This window comes from Brachyhypopomus gauderio, unplaced genomic scaffold, assembly GCF_052324685.1.
Source record: "Brachyhypopomus gauderio isolate BG-103 unplaced genomic scaffold, BGAUD_0.2 sc68, whole genome shotgun sequence".
NCBI lineage: Eukaryota > Metazoa > Chordata > Actinopteri > Gymnotiformes > Hypopomidae > Brachyhypopomus > Brachyhypopomus gauderio.
This window is the reverse complement of record NW_027506889.1, coordinates 924,001-930,000: the sequence shown is the minus strand read 5'-3', so window position 1 is coordinate 930,000 and position 6,000 is coordinate 924,001. Positions and strand designations below refer to the sequence as shown.

The 6,000-nt window shown below is 43.4% G+C and overlaps 2 long non-coding RNA genes across 6 annotated transcripts in view; one reads left to right on the top strand and one right to left on the bottom strand.

Moving 5' to 3' along the window:
* Nucleotides 1-4,295, top strand: part of LOC143490969 (uncharacterized) — a 10,870-nt gene extending 6,575 nt beyond the window's left edge. The window contains exons 3-4 of the long non-coding RNA XR_013125057.1: nucleotides 2,097-2,146; nucleotides 4,197-4,295. This is a non-coding gene — a long non-coding RNA (uncharacterized LOC143490969). The remainder of the gene's footprint in view (nucleotides 1-2,096; nucleotides 2,147-4,196) is intronic.
* Nucleotides 2,722-6,000, bottom strand: part of LOC143490968 (uncharacterized) — a 46,216-nt gene continuing 42,937 nt past the window's right edge. For all 5 annotated transcript variants that reach the window (XR_013125054.1, XR_013125052.1, XR_013125056.1 and 2 more), the window contains one exon: nucleotides 2,722-5,198. This is a non-coding gene — a long non-coding RNA (uncharacterized LOC143490968). The remainder of the gene's footprint in view (nucleotides 5,199-6,000) is intronic.

Here is a 6,000-nt window from a genome sequence, read left to right as displayed (position 1 = left end):
GGGTTAATGTCCCATGAATGAACCTCTTTACATGGCCGGGAGGCTTTGGGCGGGACCCAGTCCGTCCACGCAGGGGGCTCTGGGGTTCCAACACGGCCTCCCACACTGTAATCTGTTTTAGGAGAAGCAAAAGGATGAGATAAGTTGGTTTGTCTCCACAGCCTCCTGATCCCAGAGCCCTGGGGGTCCATCGGTCGCAGGACAAAAGGTCGACATGGTAACGGTCTCCCTCACTCAGTCCTACAGTCTACAAACTGCCCCAGCCAAAAACATCATTACCCATAATCATATGAAGGACCAAGTTGTGAGACACCACATGCGTGAGCTGATGAATGATAAGAGGGAGTTTGTTAAAGACAAGACAGAAATAATGGAGCAAGGTTTCATTACGACGACAGTGCCTGCAGGTCTCATTAGACTCAAAGTAGGCTGTTAGGACACTAACAAAGAGAGAGAACGTGTGTGTGTGTGTGTGTGTGTGTGTGTGTGTGCCCTCAGCTGGGTGGGGGTCAGATGTTGTCATTAGCTCTTTAAGTGTCTCCATAACAACATGAACATTTTGCTCAGATGTACCACAGAGACCCACAGCCCGGGGACAGCAGCACTGCCACAAATATACACTCTGTATCTCTGTATGGATGGATGATCTCATTGTCTCTCTCTCTCTCACACACACACACACACACACACACACACACACACACACACACACACACACACACACACCACACATCTGGTGTGCAGGAAGACTAAGCTAATATGCAGGCAGGTGGTAGCCGCTGCCATAATATACCAAAACAGCAAGATCAGTCTAATTAGGCTGTGTACTGATGGCTGTTGCAATCTTTAAAAGAGCACTCATTCCTGAAACTTCCCAACCCTCTGTACAGTATAATAAAACATGCTAGTTCTTAGGGTCAGAATGCATGCTCACTCAGAGGAGCAGAGAACTGGGGTGGCCCCTCTGTCACCCCCTACAGGTCATGGAGAGATAAGACAGCCTAGCGAAACGCGCTTTCCCATCGCACCAACCGTAGGTGGAGAGAAAGCAGTGCTGTTTACTGCGGGATATCCCGAGTGTCTTTATCTGTTGGTACAGTCATGTTTACTTACCGCTAGCTGCTGACAAAAGCACTGCATGTACACTGCAGACCATGAAGTGTTAGTATTTACCACACTGCCAGTGCGCAGTAGCTGTGTGAAGAGACCCAGAGCTGAATACAAGAGGGAAACTGAATCTCACCAAAAAATAAAATAAACCATGTATTTAGTTTGTTGCCATATATAGTTACTGTAGTGTTCCACTTATGCAGGATCCAAGATGGAACACTCACAAGGCTGCAGGCTTGACACTGAAACAGATCCACAAATCAACACTTCTTTTCCTGATGCTCTCTCTCTCTCTCTCTCTCTCTCTCTCTCTCTCTCTCTATCTATCTATCTATCTATCTATCTATCTATCTATCTATCTATCTATCTAACCCAAAGAGGTGAATGTGAGTGATGCCATGGGTCTTTTCTTGGAGTTCGGAAACAGCTGGAACGCTGAGGTTTCATTAACCAATAAACCCAGTTTTCCCTGTGCAGAACTCTGTTTTTCTCCTGCGGCCGCAGGTCAGCGGGCCCAAACCACATGGCTCCGATGACAAATAATGGGTGGTGCTGGGGGAGGTCTGAAGCAACCTTCTTCAACTCCTCCGCTAGCACAACATCACAGCACACAGGAAACCATCGATGTCACTCGTGTTCACAGCAGAACATAAGTATAATGGTCTGAGGGTGTTCTTCAGGACTGACATGGGTCAAAACCACAAGGGCTGAGCTGGGATCAGTTCTTGCCTTTCAAATCATAAAAAAGTTATCAGGATAATGACTAAGATGATGAATGCGATGACACAGAGATTGGAGCTGATTCTGGGTCAGCTCTCGGCCCTGTGTGAGTTGCCTAAGCACTGTATCTGAGGGAAACCAGGCTATAGACACACGCATACACACCCCACCCAGTGTAGGGGTTCTCCTGATGAAATGGGTGACATATATATGAGGTGGAATACACACATGTAATTTGCTCTAAAAATTGCCCATTTTTTCCCTAGGACTGAAAAGAAAAGCACCTTATACATGCGTGTGAGAAGCAGAGAGGGGGGTGAGTAGAAAATGAATGAATGAATGAATGAGGAGCATTAAGAATATAATAATCTGTAAGTTGACCAGTTGCTAGTGAAAACAGAGATTGACAAATATTTCAGTTTCATGCTCTATTGTAACTACTTTTCATTATTTCCTTAAATATTAAGGAAATAATTATTTTCCTTAAGCATTACTCCAATTTCAGACAGCTGTATAATGCTTTGCTTTCATGGCTATGCAACATTAGGGCATTTTAGCAGATGTCAGTAATTCACAAACAATCACAGTCCACAAACAAACCATGTCCCATTTGACCAGAGCCCCGAGCGTGACATCATCAGTCCTGGCTGGCACACGCCATCCACTGTAATAATAACGGGGGGGGGGGGGGGGGGGGGGGGGGGGCAGCCTGAGATTACAGCTGCTCTAGTACTCCTTAGCTCATTTCATGGGTATGGAACGACCGCACTAAGAGGAATTGCTCTGATAAGTAGAATTTACAGTATCTTTATCAGTGGTATGTGTAAACAAACCCACACATTCACAACACACACACTGAACTTAATGATTTTATTTGAACAGTTCCTTCTTACTATTTTGCAACAGGCTAGAGATTAACAGAGACTAAAACACTCACATAGTGTAAATATTTTAACAGTTTATTCAAATAATGGTTGTAAAGTACAAATATTTCCAACATTAGAGGTACCATTTCCAGAGTGGTGGTAGGCCTACTGTTCTTAAAATAATGACATTACAGTGCACAGTGTGTTTATGTGTGGATGTCCATATATTTATGTGCGTGTGCATGCACATGCATGTGTGTGTCCACGTGTGCATGTGCATGTGTGAAATTGTGTGCATACATGTGCGTGTGTGTTTGCTTCAGTTGGGTGCCAGCCATAAAGCCACAGGGCTGTGTTTTTACAGCACGTTTTTGCTGCTGTCGAGGCCATTACGAGGCTGCTATATAAAACCAATCCCATGGCCTTGAATCGGGATACTGTCTCCTCCAATACAGAGATGAAGGCGTGAGGTCAGAGAACTCCCCTTTAAAACCCTTTATGGCTTCTCTTCAGGGCACTGAACACAGATCAGGGGGCTGCAGCAATTCCATTTCCACAGGAAGAGGGACAGAGGTGACAGGAAACCGCATAATGTAGCACTAAATCGCAGCAGTCTGACGCGTCGCCTGCGTGTTGCCTGTCTCGGTCCCACACTCATGAGCTCGCACCACAATATGGGACTGAAACAGTGTACCCTGTGGTTAAACCAACATCAGATATCCTCACACTGCCAAAAATTAGAAAAAGAAAAAGTGATTCATACTCAATTTTTAAACTTCTTTTTAAACTTCATACAGACTACAGAAGGAGGAAGTTCTATATTTGTGATCTTCTGTACACTGGCTGCTTACATCATCAATGCCTCCACGTATCTCTGAGTTCTTTGGATAAAAAAGTCTGTTTCCTACTGGAGAGATACTCTCACTAAACACAATCGTATTCTGAATTCTCATGGGTGTTGTGAGACAGGATATGACGTGATTGCAAACACTGATGTAACTGCATGATGTCACTGCCGGCACTGCCAATAGCATGATGTCTGTTCCTCCTACGGCTGCGTTATCAGTGTGACATGCAGCAGCTGAGACCCAACACATTCCCGTCCTCACAAATCTCCAGCTATGGGACCCCATACTCCATACCGAGCTTCTCACCTCTCCGCCTTAGGACCACTCGCTATAGTCCCATTATTATGAATGTTAATATTACTGCAGATATACTTGTTGTGGACATTCTGCAGGTCCCAATGTTTGAATTAACTCATGCTAGCCTTGCAATCTCTAGGTGTTAAGTATCCATTTTAATATTCCATCAGACATCTGGGAGGGATTCTATAATAAAAGAGATGTCTGAGAATGCCCTAATACTGAGGCACTGAACTAACTACGGTTGGACACACTAAACCTAGACCAACCTCTCTCTCTCTCTCTTTCTGTCTCTCTCTCTCTCCCCCTCCCTCTCTCTTTCCCCCATCTCCTCTCTCTCACTCTCTGTCTGTAGATAAGTCAGAGGTGACATGATACTCTTCTTGCTGAAGCCCATGTGTGCACAAGCAATTCATTCAACTTCCAAAGATCTGCTCTCTGAAATGGCCGTCTAATATAAATGACTAACAACTTCATCTTTTACTGAAGTTTATCTAAAACAGCTTCTCGTGAAGTAATTCAGCTTTGAACGTGTAAATCCAAAACCAGAATGTTATTTCCAAGAAATGCCCTGTTCTCATATATCAATTCTTGCTTCATGTTTTTTTTATCCATCCATTAATCCACCGACTGAACATATGTTATATTCCAACCATCTTTCCCACAAAAAAGATTCTAGAAGGCTGTAGTAAGAGGATGCCGGTAGACCCCCCAACTCGACAACCAGCTCGAAGGACCACTGACCACCATACTTTGCCTGTCTCTAATCGCTGGCCAAATATGCTCTTGTCCTGTGATATTTAGCAAGGTGTCTGGGGGTGATATGTAGGGAGATGGCAGTGCTAGTGACGACGGCGTGCTGGGTAATTTTCACTAATGGTAATAAGGTCTGGAGCAGCTCACAAGAATGTGTGTCTCCTGCCTCTGAAGTCCAAGTAGCAGCATCTTTTAGCTATTAGAGCAGTTTTCAACCCTGACTCTTTCTTCACAGACGCGGGCCATGACCCTGGCTGACTCCCAAGTCTTCTGCATTTACACATTTGATTTCCTTTCTAATGGCCGTAAGCGTAATCTTAGAGGAAGATGAAAAGGTGAGAAGCGAACAGAGCATTCTAGAACAAAACTCACTTTATTTCCCTCTAGTTACGACATTGTACACCTCTTAACACACTTCAGCCAGAAGTAAAATTCATTAAACCCCCTGATGTTGAACCTGTTCTGTACATATTCTGTAAAGTATTCACTGAAATACGGTAGTGAAAACCGCTCATCATGTGGAATAAAATGTAGAATCTGACAATGAAAGTAAATCTTAAAACAAACTTCTCCATCCAAAGGCTCCATGCTGAATTTCCATCTAAAAAGGAAGAAAAGAAAAAAAAACTAAATAAACACGTAATTTTAACAAGAACATTATGTTTGTTTGGCAAACAGGCTTTTCAGCAAATACCACAAAAGAAAACACCAAGGTCTGTCCTCTGATGACTGAAGGGGCGTGCTGGACCACAGCTGAAACTGTTGGTTATCTTATTTTCCTCAGAACGAGCAGGTAGTTTTAGAGAACTAAGTCTACCAGAGAGGCTGAAGGATTTCCTCCATTTAGTGTACGTGTAGGTATGAGTCATTTTGCTCCTACTGGGTTATTAATTCATCTGCCCCGATTGTGAATGTAATATTTTTCTCAGCTAAGTTAACCTTGCTTTTTTATCTGTAATACATAATGAGCGCTATGTTTAACTTTTGTTCAGAATTAAGCTTGCTAGCTAGCTAGTGCTAACAATGTGGTTATGCTATCTGACTATTATGTGTATGTAGTAATAATTCATTGTTAGTGTAAAAGTCAATGAAGAGTCCACTTTCCTGTTTAATTTTGAGAAACCGCATATACACACACATATACATGCTTTGCTGACACTAAAGACATCTTTAAACATAGCTCTCTGGCTTTACTTATAGAATCAATCCAAGCACATAGTAACTAAACATGGTGTGATTTGACGATTTGAAGAAATTGACTCTCGTGTAACTGGATATTTGAAGCCATGTTCCTGCGTGCATTCTCCGAGGGCTGTGGTCTCTGTGACGGTCCCTCCGACTGAGCCCACAAGCTCCCTTTAATCATGCTGTGGTTCCCCTGTCAGTTTCACTGCTGATATCTG